This window comes from Drosophila bipectinata, chromosome 2R (assembly GCF_030179905.1).
Source record: "Drosophila bipectinata strain 14024-0381.07 chromosome 2R, DbipHiC1v2, whole genome shotgun sequence".
Lineage (NCBI taxonomy): Eukaryota > Metazoa > Arthropoda > Insecta > Diptera > Drosophilidae > Drosophila > Drosophila bipectinata.
In genome coordinates, this window is record NC_091737.1 from 9,527,628 (window position 1) to 9,543,477 (window position 15,850).

Here is a 15,850-nt window from a genome sequence, read left to right on the forward strand (position 1 = left end):
TCTTAAGGTTCTCTTAAATAAAACTCCCAAAAGGAGTTTGTTGCCCAAGTCTTTTGATTTTGAGAGATCTCTTGGAACTAAGTTTGCCGCTAAGTCTTTTGAATTTGAATTTTTTTAGAGAAGTTTGTTGTCCAAGTCTTTTGTCAAAAAGTTTGTTTCCTAAGTCATTTGTTTTAAAATAATTTTTTGTTTGTAAGTTTGTTGCTTGAGTCTTTTAATGTAAAGATTGTGACTAAAAAAAAACATTCCTACAGCTTCATTCCTTCTTTCGAGAAAGGTTTGTTTCCTAAGTCTTTTGATTTAAAAAATAAATTTTCCATAAAAAGTTTGTTTCCTAAGTCTTTTGATTTTAAAAATAAATTCCCCTTAAAAAGTACGTTTCCTAAGTCTTTTGTTTTTAAAAATGAATTCGCCTCAAAAAGTTTGTTTCCTAAGTCTTTTGATTTACAATTATTTATTTCAATTTTATACCAAATATTTACAACTACCTTTTAACTCTTTCGAGTTTTCCGCTTTTCTCTCTTAAAATCCTCTCCTTGACTGCATTTCCTCTGGTCAAGAAACCTTTTCCATTTGACAGCCCATAATTCTCCTGGCCAGCTGAATATTTACATTAAGCTATCATCAATCTCTCACAATCTTTCCCTCTTTCTGCTTTCTACACTTTAATTACATCATCAGCATATATCTCATCGTTTTTTGGCTTAAATTCCACAAATTAATTTCGTTTTATTTATCATTTGGATACTTGAAAGCTTTTTTTTGCCGACAACAACCTTTTTTTGGCAACGATGAGTTGTGTGTGAACGCATAACGGTTCTCGGTTTTATCGGTATTTGTGTTTACTATACGCTGATCCACGATTTTTGTTCTAATGGCATTTTGAAGGTCGATCGAAATGTCAAACCGCCTGAAGAAACGCCCGCAGACCTGTAGAATTTATGAGACAGGCAATTAAAAATCTGCATTAAATAAATAACAGGCGCTGCAGCAACAAGTGCATGCAAGCCAAGAACTCGCCTGACTTGGTCGGGTCTTTTGCTTTTAACCCGTTTCGCGGGCAGAAATTAAATTGCAAAATCGCCAAGCGCAACCAAAAGTGACACGAGGCAAATGCACCAGTTCCCTCATATTGAAATGAAACCATACTTGTGGGAATGATTAAGTGAGAAGTCTTAAATGGGAATTTAAAACTGGACTATAAGATACTCCCTAATTTTTAGAATGATTTTTAAAATTGGGCTTAGCCCCAAAAAAACATTTATGGACTTTGAATTGTAAATGTGTTTTAATTTAAATTAAAAGTTAACTACATATTAAAATGCATTCCAATAATACCCTGTAATCAGCTCACACAAAAAAAAAATAGTCTGCTGATGATGACGGACGGGTCCAGCAACAATGCTGGGAATGCTGTCTAGAAATCCGCGGGGCGTAAAATTATGAATTCGAGTCAACTCAAACGCAAGTTCGTCGTCCAAAGTCTTTTGTTTTCATACATCTTCTGGCTGGTTCTTGCGCTGCTCTATCGATAAGACGCCAAACAAGACTTCCCCATTTAATTTGTCAAACTTCTAACATAACTTTGTGACTTCATTCCGTAATAAAACACCAAAAATTCCAGCTAATGACACCGCTTGTACACCGGCAATAAGAAGTTTTGACTACTGCCGCATAAACATTTTGCTTGGGTGCTAATTACGGCAAAAAACAATGGCAAGCACCATAGAGATTCAACCAGCAATCAAGTTTAATTGATGCCATTATCAAATTATGAGCATTTCCAGTGGGTCCGAAGAGGAGTCACCCGAATGGCATCATAAAAGCTGATGAAACTGCAAAGTGTGGGCGTGATGTTGTGAATTCCCGCAAAGTAGTTTCCCCTGGTTATTGTAGAGCAGCGTAGCGTACATCTTAATATGCAGCCCGACAGGTTACTGGCTTCACTGTGCACTTGTTACACTTTGGTAATCCATATTCAATTAGCCTGGCACAATGTCGGCATCCAAAATTGTGGCGCGCAATGTTGCATAACATTCCGCACACGATGCCAATCAATTGGTCGCGTTAATGAAAAGTGAAAGACCAAAGTGAAAGACACCCAAAAGTAATTGGTGGCCCTAATAGGAAAAAACAGATGGAGAACACATAGTTTCTGTTATCGTTATTATTTTTATATGTTGAGATCCAATTAAAGTCAAGTTCAAATGGCCGCACCTCAGCGGGTAATTATAAAGTGTTTGGGCCTCCGATCGAGCGTTGCCAATTCGCCAGCCCGATATAAAACGCCTTGGGGTCAACATTTTTTCAATTTTTGGCACCATATGGGGGTGCTGCGACATACCCAACATACCCGGGTTTCACTGTAGTCTTGATTAGTTACTAGGCTATGCCGGAGCCTTGACAAACAACATGAAACTTGAAATAAACAGAGTCGAAAACAAAACGATGAGAAAACCAAAACACACACTCAAAGTTCAAGTCCAACTAGTGGCAAGTGAAGACGCTTGGAGCAAAATCTGATCATAAGGAGAAGATGGAATAAAACAGCCAAGAAGTAAGATATAAACGCAACAGATTGGAGTAATCAAACAAATCGATAGTCGAATAAAAGCCAATGTTTTATTAACTTCAATTGTTTAGAGCAAATATATCTTCTTTTTACGATTAATTCGTTACACACCCGGATAAATAAATACAAATGTTTGGTCTTTTGTATCTGATGCTACGCTCCAAATGAGGAGTACAAAAGATGTTTTGTTAAAAAATGTAATCTCTAAGAACGGGGTATTCCCCTAGTCGCTAGAAACTGCTTCTTTCAGCAACTGTTGGATCATTCAAGACTCATTGAAGTCCAGCGTGCCATAATCATTCAATTGCCAAAAACTAAAAAAAAGTTCGTTTTATTCTTTTGACCAAAACAAACAAAAAACTTGAGCAACAAAACGGAAACACTATGGCACCCATGGAAGCCATAGACCAGTTCTGCAAAGTCGATTCAGCTTACATCCTATATAGCCATGTGGAGTGCGGAGCTTGAAAGTTAAAGTTCTTTTACGGCCATAAGTCGCTCGGCTCCAGATCATCGCAATCAATGTCGCCCGATCAGCGCCACTTGGTCGCCTTTTGTCCGAAATCGGAGTATTATAAATTGTGAATTATGAACTTGACGCCAATGTGTCACACACTTGAAAAGCACTCGACTCGAATCAAAGCGAATGGAATTGGAATTAAGATTGGGATTGTACTGCGAGGAATGGGGGGGACAAATGTTGTTCAACTGTTTAGCTTAATTAAATCATTTAACGAAATGATTGTGCGCTATTTTGTAGCCACCATTGTCGATGTCATTGGCTCTCCCTTCAATGCGAAGGTTACCCTGCGAGTGAATTTTTCTCTGTTATTGGTAATTTCTCGAGGGTATTGCGCAATGCTCCCCGGGAACTGGGAGTTGCCATCTGGGATGGGATGTAGGTCAGTGCGATGGATGCGACCAAGCCTTGTCGGCATCTTCTTCTCTCTTTTTTTTTTCTTTCTCCCATAACGAACGAACGACTTTTGTGGCATGCCGCAACCGCAGGAAACGAGTTTGATAGCCTGCAAAAAAAAACTCAAAAATGAGAAAAATACGCAATAAAAAAAGAAAAGAAAACCTGAAAAGAAGGTACAGACAAAGACACTTTCGCTTGCCGCGACCTTTGACAAGTTGCTGCCACTTGTGGCATTAACAATTAACCTACTCCCTAAGTGCTTTTCGTTTTAGAGAATATTTTGCGTAGAAAATTAGAAACCGGTAGCCGAGCAGAGTACTAACCAACTATCAACTACTAAGTGCTCTTAATTTCAATTCCTAAAAAAATGGCAAAACTAATTCCAAGCAAAATTTTAAGATGCTATCTAAGACTTCAACGGAATTGGAAGAATACAAGAGATATATTTTCATTGTCTTGTCATATTTATTTTAATGTACATTTGTCATTAGTCACAGCCAGGTATCTCGAGATCTCCGGCTACTGGGTAGCCGAGAGTGTGTGTTAGATTATCTAACGAGTTCAGTTCCTGCTTCGCGGCTACCGAAAATAGAAACAGAAACTGTTGACCCTATAAGCGGTAGGTGGATACATAGATCACTCTCTATATATGAACATTCCTATCTGATTGAATGCTGTGTCACGTGCAACAGTCTGTCGTTGTGGTACTTATAATATTTTATTATATATTTATCTTTTTTTTTGAAACTGCGTTTGGGGAATGATATCATGTAATTTGAGACAATATGCCGTGAACAATTCATTATGGTAACCGCTGACAGCTGCGCCTTGTTAAGTGATATTCAATAGATTTAAGCCGCAATCGGCGGTGGGGGGTGGTGCTTAGAGACTAAAGACCAAAGCCCAGAGCGCGTGCTTTTCAGCCAGGATTTGTTTGGGTCCGAATGGAATGTGAGCTGATTTGGCTTGCCAGCCTTTCACCTGCAGTGTCTGGGCTGCTGCACTAATTGTTGCACAATTTATGTGGATGGGACCCCGGGGGAGAGGGGGCTGCGAGACGGGATGCCTGTCCGGAGACCCGAGAGTCAAGTGCTGGCACTCACATTTTGGCGGTGGGCGTGAATTACTTTGCCTTTTTTTTTGGGTGAACTAATTTCTATGGCATATACAAATAAATTACGGCCGAAATGAGTCGGCTGCTGCTGCCTTTTGTCTGGCAGTGAAAGGCGACTCTTGGCTCTGGCCATTACGAAATCCGGGGGGAAGTAACTCGGGCACTCGCCACAAAGTGGTAAGGAAAAAAAATCCGTCCAACGGGCGCCTGCTACTACAAATTGTTATTGGAACTTAACATTTGTGCGGGTGCCACAAAAACAAGAAGGAAATGCCAGCTTCTCCAAGAGCCGAAGATGATATACCCTTGTATATGAGTACGAAAAGTAAAATATATTCCATATTTCCGACTTTAAAAAAGGCAAAATGTTCATAACTTTGAAAATAATAGTCAGAACCACAAATGTTATACCTTCCCGATGGAACTCTGAGTAGAATCATTATCTATCAAATACTGGCAACATAAAATTTGACTCATTTTTCGCAAATTTTTAAAGGGGTGATTTAATGATTTTAGCCAAAAATTGGTCAAAAATTTTATTTTTCGATTTTTCCGATATTTTTGTTCAGATAGGAGTAGATGAGAGCCTTGATTCCTAAATGGTATTCCGTTTTCGAATCGGTTAAAAAATAGTTCAAATATTCAGCAAAAAGTATCTCAAAAGCCGAAGTTCTGGCTTAAGAAGGTTTTAGAGAATATCAAAATGATGATCCAATTTTTGAAATGTCCCGTACAGAAAAATATTCATAATACGGCTAATACTTGTCCGATCCACAAATGTTATAGCTTCATAATCTTAGAACTTTGAAGAAGAAACAATATCAATAAAAACCCGGAAACATAAAATTTGATCCATTTTTCGCATCATGATTTATTACAAAAAATATACCCAAAACTATTTTTTCGATTTTTAGGATATTTTAAACTAGATCGAAAGAAATTGAAATCCAGATTTTAAAAATGTACTCCTCCTGCATGGCTAATGGTTAATTATTGGCTAAGAAGTGCCTCCAAAGTTAGGTTTTTGACCAAACCCAGATTACTCTCTGATAGGGTATAAGGGGCGCCTGCCACTACATATTGTTATTGGAATTTAAGGTTTGTGCGGGTGCCAGAGAGGCCAACAGAAAGCAAAAAAAATAAACATAAACCAACGGACAATGGCCAAATGCAGCTGCAGTTCGAGCTCCAATTTCGAAGCCAATTAATTTGCCCATAATCGACCAAATATGGCTTTTAATAATAATTATGCAGCTCCAATTGCAGGCCTGAACAGAAACTCATTAGATGCCACAGCAGGTGGAGCCGGGGGGAGTGGAATAATTGAGGTTTTATCGATGTAATTACAGTCCAAACTCAAGCCAGAAAGGTTGGAAATCTGCCGTAAATATTTAATACCACTAACCTTCGATTCCGTTAGTAAAAATTTAATTACACGTGTAAGTAATATGTAGACAATTGAATGAACCTAATGCCTTTGGAAAAATTTGCATAAATCATAAAGAATTTATATCATATGCTTTACTGTACTGTAAAGTATTGCACTGTACTCTCTATATGCGATACATTTATTCCATTTAATCCGAAAACAAAAGATAAATTCATTTGAATCTGTTTCTAGACAGCGCCGTTCGAGTATTTTTCTTTTTCTTGTCGGCCCAAGGTTATGTGTGGAAAATTATATGCCGGAGCAGTGAGCAGAAAAGTTGGGTTGGGCGAGAGAAGTAGTTAACCAGCAGCTCCAGTCCGTGCCATGGAGGATGGGGGTGGTCAGGTTGGGCAGAGGGAGCCGACAGTTTGCTGATTGTCAGACGAAGTGAGTGCGATGGTGCAACATCTAGCGGCAGGCGGCAGTGGCGGCAGTTGCGGTTAATTTGCTTGTCATTGCCCAGTTGAGTGGTTGAGCAGCACCACTAGCGGCAGCACCACCAGCAGCCGTCTGCAGTCTGCGGTCTATTTGAATACAAATTTAATTTGAAATTGAGTTGAATGCTGGGCAGCTGCCCCAACTTATTTTTGGTCACTTTGGACGTGCCGTAAATTAGCTCGCCACAAAGCCACCTACCTAACTGTGCCAGTTTGCCAGTAATTAGAAAGTAAATCCACATGGTTATGGATGACCTTAGTCCATAGGCCAAAAAAAATTATATTCATAAGGAGGGAAAAAAGGCAAATTTCCGCTTTTGGACAATCAATTCATATCGAATTTAACCCGCTGACCCCAGTGAACTGACGGGTTAAAGCCCTAAAGTTAAATACTTTAGGAATTAATATTTGGAATTATATTTGATACTCTTTTGAGGGCTAAATATTAAATAATTAAAATATTTAAAATACATTAGGTCTATATTTAAGAAAGCCATTAAGACCAAGAAGTTTTAAAATTGGAACTTTTTTTTATAAAGTGTATAAAAATAGGCGGTTCTTTTTGTACTTCCATTTTTGAGTTTTCGGTTTCATTCGATTGTATTCGTATTGTCTGCCCCCCAGGAATGGTTATGGCGAATTCAATTGAATGTTGATCGGGGGTTCGGTCGCGTCCAGTTCAGTTCATTTCAGTTTAGTAAGAGCGGGACTGGCTGGTCTATATATATAGCATACATATACCTCTATATAATGTGCTGGCGATCGCCTTGTTCAGTTATTTTTGCGCAATTATAGCCCCCCTTTAAAGAGACACAAAAAGCATGTGCAAAAGTTGTCCGGCAGCTGGCGGTTGGCCACCCTTAGCCCCTCCTGACTACCCTGCCGGCCACCCACTTCCTGCGGTTTCTATCGGCTTTTGCAGAAAACTTTTGCTTTCGCTTCTAAGAGCTAACTGCTGTCTTTTTGCCAGGGGCCTGCTAGTTACCGGTTACCGGTTAGTGGTTACTGGTTGCGGGTTACTGGTTAACAGCGATCGGCACTTGTGTCTGCTCCAATTTGCCACGCTTGATTTCGACTCTGATTAGGCTTGGACCGGACGGGTTTGCTTAGATCCGAGCTAAATAGTCACCTAATTTATGTGAGGAATTGCGTAATCTCTGCCTGAGGCCCGGGGCCATAGTCATGTGAAAATTTGCCGCAGACAAAAATGCGTTCGCAGGCCGAAAAACTAATTTATGCCGTCCGGCCCAAGGTTTTCTGTTTTTTTGGGCGGGCGGTCTGTGTGACTTTCAGGCCGTGTCTCAAGATTTCATCCCAAAAATAGCCATTGATGTGTTCATTTCACAAAAAAGAGCTTGATGGATGCTTTGGATTAAATGAGAGATTTAAACTGAGATGAGTTTTGCGGTTGGCGATTTGCATGCGTCAAGTTCGCAGCTCAAGTCTTTTGTTTCGGGGCAACTAAATTAGCTAATTAGAGCGACTTGCAGCACGCTTTGCCATTTGTTTACTTTTAGCCTGGCTCGAAAAATGCACACACACAGTTCCTAATGAAGATAAATAGTGGACTTGCTAGTGGCTATTCAAAATTAATCAAGTTCGCGTATGTGTATGGACGAGTGTACATATTTAATTAATGCCGATAAACGGGTCGCAGCCGAAACCGAAAGCAAAATGAAGAGTCAAGATTAAAGATTGGAGTGGAGTGAAGTGGCGGAGAACCTGCAGTGAAGGAAACCAGTTTCCATGTGTCACTCGTCTCATAAATCAGCCCAGCGATGACCTTGACAGAACCGAGCTGTGGTATCTTAACCGTCTGTTCCTGTTGGCAGGAATCCTGAAGAGCATTTCACCGGAATTCGATTGTACCTTTCCGGCTTGATTAATCACCCGCTAATGTAAGATTCATCTGAAGCCACCGACGTGGTCAGTTGTTCCAGATGCATTCAGCTACTGGTAATTCATTTGGAGTGGAAGGTAGGGGCTGGGTCTGCGACAACAATAAGCAGCGTGGGCTGCCATCATCATCATGACCTGCCAGCCTCAATGGACGTCAATTGGATGTGGCCAGCGAGTCACAACACGCCCGTTGGCTTCCCGCCGGGCTGTCAGACCGTGTCAACCCCTGTCCACTGCATTTGACGGAGATCAAGATGGATCAGCAGTGGGAATGCGATATGGAGAGGGGACTATAGTTCCATCTAATGGTAAATTGATATGTTGATATGAAACGTCGCTAACTAGGTTATTGTTTATCGAATTTAATCACAACAAAAATGAACTCATTCAAAGTTCAATTAACACGATTCAAAATCCTCCATAAAAATGTGGTGCAAACCTTCAGCCAGATCCACATACCACACAGTGCCTCCCATACAGCGTATCTAAGTTCAAGGCATATCGAAACTATGCTAAAACCTCTAGTCATGCATAATCGCTGGAATACAATCTGCATATCTCAGCCATAGTGACAGCGGGCTATAATCTCAAAGAAACACAACCATGTAGGGGTGGGGCAGCCGTGGCAACAGGGTGGCAATTAATTGCTGCACTCGCCTTTTTGTTTTGGCATTTAATTAGCTATCTTAGCCAGTGGAAATTACACCGCTAACCAATTCTTGGCCGAGATTGTCTCTTCCACTCTGGCATGTGCATTGCAAAATAGCAAAAACGGCAGAAAATGGAGGAAAAAAACTATAAAATTAATATCAAATCGATAATGTTATGGCCCGAAGCAGAAATCGAAAACGAAACAGGTAAAACGGGCTGCGGCTCTCAGTGCAAAGTGAAGTGGAGCGGATCCGAGCCCCAACGGGAGTTTAAGCTTTAAGATCTCTTTTGGCCAAAAGAGCTCTTCGATCTGCATGCGCCACGAAAGTGAGAGTGAGAGAGCTTTTGGCCAGTTGTGGCTCTTGGCCCTCTGATCAGGCTCTCTCTTAAGCTCTGTTGCATAGTTTGTGTTAAATTTTTTTCCTTTTAATTGCTGCATTCAAAATTAACTGTTGTTGATCGGTTGTGAGCCATTTGTATTGCAGAGTTTTAGGCGGCTTGGGTTTTACCTTTTTTAAAAAATGGCAGCGATCGGAAATAATATAAATGTGCATTTTAAATAAGTAAATATCTAAAGGTGTTTATTTTAAAAACATTACTTCAAATCTCATCTTTTATTAGAGCTTAACTAGCATCAAGTTCGTTGCCTAAGTCTTTTGTTTCACGACAAGAAATTTGGCTTAGAAAAGGTATTTAAATTGATTTATTTAAATTCCTATTACTTTTAAAAGTTTGAAAGAATATCTTCTGAGGAAATTCTAAAAATTTCACCAGCTTTTAGAAAAATTGAATTCTTTAAAAAAAAATATATATTTTTTACTCTTTCTTCCCTGTTTCAGTAAGCAACTCAACAAGAACTTGAAACTTTTATTTACTTTTCAGCTGATTTCTCTCACGATAAATTCAAGATTATTTTTTACGATTTGCATGTGAGGCTGGTAATGGTACTGGTGCCATCGATTGGCCTGGAATCACTTCTCAGACTCAGTTTCATCCTCGGAATCAGGCTCATCCCACTCGAACGGTCTTTCGCTTTCGATGCTCCGTTTTTTAGGACCCAGAACCCCAAAACAGGGTAGAGGTGAAGGTGGAGAAGGCAAACAGCAATCAAAAGATCTGTAAACAGACAAAGTGTGTCAGATTATTTTTAAAAACCGAGGGTATTTAGGAACGTTTCAATTAGCTCATGACCCGCATCTAAATCGATGGGCACCAGTGACTGTGTAAACACATGTTCTTGCAACTGATTTACAAATTTACGATTATTGTCGATTTCTTGTTTCATGTTTCGTTTTGGCCCAGCTTTGTTGTTTTAATGCGCTTTTTATTGCAACAATCGAGCCACCAAGTTGCCACCAAGTGGAACAAAAGGAATTCAATGGCATAGTGAGGTGGAAAAGCAAAAGGAAAAGGAAAACCTAAAAAACTGAACAAACCGAAAAAGAATGGAATCTCGAATTGCATTTGGTTAGTCATGCGCGAAATAATGGAATAGCTGCCACCAAGAAATATATGTATATATACTCCTATATATATAAAAAATAATAATAATTACTGTTCAAGTTGTTGGCTTTTGTGTTACACTTGTTTTGGAGTTGTTGTTTTTCTGGCTGGTAACTGCCTTTGTGTGATCTCAGTGCACTATTCCCCCACTTTGTGTTAATAATGGTCTACTATTTCATATTTCATTGTTTGGCTGGCCGATTCTGCACTGCCAGCGAACCAAGGACATGTCAATGCGTCAGAGCCCCAGATATGTTCCACGGTTGATTTGATGTGGATTTTTTAGCTGACGACTCGACCTTCGAAGGCTGAAACGATCTCGGAAATCCCGCAGGCTACTCTGACACTTACAGATCAAAAAGAGCCGAAATAAAGAAGATTTTCAACAAAAGATTTGAGGTCTATATATATCTTACAATCATGGTTAATGGTTTATAACCCACACCTTACCCTGAAGAACTTTTATCGCAATGTTAATATTTGCAAGAACTTTCACCAAGTCGGTGATTCAGATCATGATCAGGCAACTCATATTTAAATGGGTATTCACCAGCTAAGAGGCTCTGCGGTTAGAGAACTCTGTGATTTCATTTCGTGGACTTCCCAGGGCTGCTGTTCCAGAATCAGGTCGAATCAAATTTAGAATAATGATTGCCAATGTTGTTCGGCAATAACAATGACCCCGCATTGATCATGAACAATTTGTTCTAATTCCGCTGTGAGCCAATATACAAAACAGGAAACCCCATTGGGCCATGGCTGGCTGGGATGGCTGGGATGGCTGGGCTGGCTGGGCCGGCTGAGATGATGCAGCGCATTCCTGGGACAAAGCATCAGGGACCGATCCACCCGCCTGATCCCAGTCCAATACCTGTTGGCTGTCTGACCTTGTTGCTATTTGCATAACGGCAAAGCGGTGACTTAATTGCCGGCTGAGGCGACCATTCGATTTGGGAGGTTCAAGCTCAAGTTTGTAACTCTAGACCGGGTTCGGGACTCTGGCCTGGACTCAGCTGATTTGCCCGATTAGGACAAGGAGAGGCCGGCGGAGGAGAAGGTGGAGGAACATCATGGAGCTGCTATGCGGGCGCCACGAGACCCAAGTCAATGCCAATAATTGAGCATGCCTCATAAATAACGGTGGTATGTGTCTTCTTCGAGTCTCCTCACCTCACCTCAACCCTAGGCCTCCCCCCTCGGAGGGCAGTCGCATTTGGCAGTCACTGAGGTAACAGCCACAAGTAGGACGACGACGTCGACGAATAAAGTTATTAACAATGCCTCAACATGTACGTGGTCCTCTCAAAATGGATGAACGTGACAAATACCAAAAGCCCACCGAAACCATCTGCATCTACACTGAAAATAAGACTATTATATTGTTTATTAGATAATAAACAATATAATAGTCTTCTATAAAAAGTTCTAAGGAACCTCGTTTTCCCCAGTGCACTCTTCCCAGCCCGGCCAAATGTTTGTGTTAGCAACTCCGGGAACAACATTGTCCATCATATCGGGCCTGGCCCGAGTTCGCAGAGACCGAGTTGAAAAAGGGCAACCATGCCATGCCGACAGTGGTCTGGAGACCTGCTTAGCCAACTCACCGCGTCCAACCGGCCAGGTTCGGACCGTTAACATTTTATTTGGCCAAAATTGCCTTTAATTTATTGCTAACACCGATTGCCGGTCGTTTAGCTGGCTATCTGGCTGGCTGACTGGATGGCTGGTATCGGGTTTAGGGGATTCGGGAATGTTTTCATTGTTGATTTTTCGAAACGATTCGAGTGGCACTTGTTCTAATTTTTTCCATTTCAAGACCAATCAGCGGCGGCTGCTTTAAAAAAGGAGATTTTGATCCGAGGATCAAGAGGAGGTTCGATTGCTGGGATCATAAATTTATGTTGGCAATGGCTAGCATTTAAATAAATCAATTAAACCCTTGGCTACTCAAGTTGCGATCGGTGTTTCCCGCGAATCTACATTACTCCTCCGGCACCTGCCGGCCAGCCAGGAAGTGTCTACATCGATGTTAAGTGCAATCTAAGGACACAACAAGAAAAGCCCGCAGTACACGTATAATAATGGGTAGTGGGGGAAACATGTGTACCTGCCTAGTTCTCAGGTGAATCTCTGGCACGTACATGAAAATATTACACAAGATAAGGGAATGCAACTGCTGCTGCCGCGGCTGCTGCTGCTGACGATTCGTTTAATGCACTTGAGATATTCTTAAAGGCATTTTATTAATGTTCTATGCCTAGGCCTCTCAAGATTTTCTGAACTTTTCCAAGTGTAACACAAAGTCGGGCCAAGAACGGGCATATATATCCGCATTGTGCTGGCGAATGAATTGGAATTAGAATGCCCGGTCAGCGTAATTAATGCCGAGCTGGCTGCCTAGTTGCTCTTCCACCTGTCAGTTCTGTTAAAAATCAAAAACCTGTGACAGTTAACCGCCTCCACCCACGCCCACGCCCCACGCCCACCTCCCACTACTATTCCATCATATCAGCCGCCCACCATCTGGCCGGATGACGATCAACGTCAACAACCCGAATGCAATTAGCATCTGCGACTTGACCAGCCCAACTTAGAGTTCAATATCACAGTTTCCCCCTGGACCTGGGCAGCAGGGGACTGCCCCAAATCCTTGGCGGAGAAACTTGGCCAAAGTACTTAAGGCGAACTGGGTCACTGCTGTCACAGAACGTCAATTGTTTGGTCCGATATGTGCGAATATGCCAACAATAAACCGAATCTGTGGAGGAGGACCCGCCGAGTCATTTGACAAGCTTTGACAGGCGAGGGTTCTGATTCAGAATCCGCTTTAGAACCACAACCAGAAGCCACACACAGAAGACCCCATGCAGTTGGCCGCCAAAGTGTGAACCGAGGTGCTAAATTATGACCGTGTTGTGCAAATAATGCTAAACGATTTGAAAATTAGGTGGGAAGTTATAATTGTTTGCAGAGATGATATAACCATTGGTTAGGTAACAGTACTCCACTAAGTTTTTTTTAATACTTTACAGTGTATACAATAAAATAATTGTTCTTAAAATCAAATCTCTAGTTCCCCTAACTCCTTAAAAGAAAATCAAACGCAGACACAAATATTCAATTGCCATCACACTCTTTTAATGTGAGGCGTGCAATGGGGCCCTAAATTACCACATTATCAAGTACAAGGCAACAACTAAGGTAAGCCCCTTGCCACAAAGCCCAGGGCGGCACGACTGCCGAAGCATGCCGCAGTACTACATGCACAAGACCAAGTTGTGACCCCACAGCAAGAAAATCCCAAAGGTTCTGGTGGGAAGGGGTTTCTGGTGGTTGGAAAAAAAATATAAAAGAAACAAGAAACAGAACTTGGCCGCGATTTTCCATCTCGTTCTCGTACAATTTCGACACTTTCAAGATTTTACTATAAAAATTTGCCATAAATTTGTTAGTGCGCCGCTTTTGTTGTGCCTCCTGCGGCAAGTTAGCTCAGTCTCCTCCCTTTGGCTTGGATTTTTAGAGATGCCAGTACCTTTGATTTTCTCAAGATAGAGATTATACATCGGACTCCGTAAATCCCTCTTAAAACCCTAGCCCTGAAAAATAGCCATCTCGGCATTACTGATCCTCCTCCTGGTTGACTGAATCTCGTCGTAGCTGGAAACCTACACGCATGTCCAGAGCCGCTGATGATATGTACTTTCGCAAACATAACTGACATGTTTGGCTAAGGAGCCGTAAAATAAATTCCACTGCCATGGCCAAAAGGAGGGAAGTGCAGCAAAGTGAAGGGGAGACTGAATTGGAGTGGAGTAGAGTGGAGTGGAGTGGCTGACACTGCTGACCAAGACTGGCCCACGAGGCAGCACGTGGCCAAATGAAGTTAACTCAATCATGGAGTGGCCAGCAACAAGGGCCCGAAAGTCCCAACCCTGCCCGGCCCTGCTGCCCTGCTCGGGTGTCGGCCGGCAAATAGTAAAAATGTTAGAATAACTTGTATAAAATTTATCAAGCTGCCGTTGCTGCTGTTTTTCTACTCTGTGCTCGGTTAAAGGGTCTGAACTTGGACATGGATCTGTGGGGCTCCTTGGCGAAGCAATCTCAGCCATGCCACCGCCTCCTGCCACCGCCTGCCACACGCTCAAGGGAGCAAAGTGATATTTATGCCAATTGTTGGCCAGCTTTACATGCGTGTGTGGGTCTTAGAAGTGCCAGTAGATGTAGATGGTCATGGAAATGGAAATGGAAATGGCCAGGCAATGGGATGGGGATTGGCCAGGATTGGGGCTAAAAGCGCACAAGGAGAATAGAATATAACTATTTAAGAAAATAGTTTGAAGTATAATATATAAATGGTTGGAAGAGTTTACTCAGACAGACACTCTTTTGAAAGAGTATTTGAAGACTTTTAAAGACCTTTTAAGATATACTTTTTCCCAGTGTAGAAATCATAGGGAAAGGGCTCTGTTTTGTGCTGTGTTGTTATTTTAAAGCAAACACAAACGGACACAAAAGGTGAATTCAATTTATTACGAGAGCATTTCAAACTCGCAGGCAAGGTTGAAGTTGAGCTGGGATTGCGGTTGGATTTAGAGTTGGATTTAAAAAGCAGGCTGGCTGGCTGGCTTATCGGCCTCCGTAATCCCTGGGAGTTGGAGTCGGGAGGCCAAATGCAATTATGTGTATTTTATGCTCTAGCTGGCTTCATACTTTTGCCTGATTGACAAATAAATTTGCGATCCATGCGTGACGATAGCCCAGCCAGCCCAGCTAGGCCAGACCAAGTAACGAGTTCTACTCCTGAAAGTGTTCTGGCCAATGGGAATGGAAAATAGGAGCAGAGAAGGAACAGCCACTGATAGCATTGATAGTTTTCCATTTCATTGTCAATGCCGGCCGGCCAGTCGGCTTTCTGCTCTTGGCTTGTTTAATTAAGCCAATGCCAGGGCAAATCAATGTTTTCACTTAAGTGCAAGTAAATTTTCCCTCTAGCCAGTGATCCGGCATCATTCCAGGCAGCTGGGCTCCTTTCAGCAGGAAAAACAAACTGCATTTGTTTATTGTTAGACAGGCGCTCTGACTTTGAGTCTCCGGGCCTTCTGACTTTGATTTGGTCATTAGGAGCTGTCGTTGTCAATGTCCTAGAGCTGCCAGAGCTTGATTTGTTTGATTTTTCCTGTTGGGCTGGGCTGTTAAGGTTGCCTCCAAAGAACTTCGCTCTGAAGACTCTGAACCAATTCAAAAATCCATTAAATCCATTGTCATTTGTATATTAGAATGCCGCGTATTGTTCTTTAATTAATTTCCACATAGTTCTGGGTAAAGC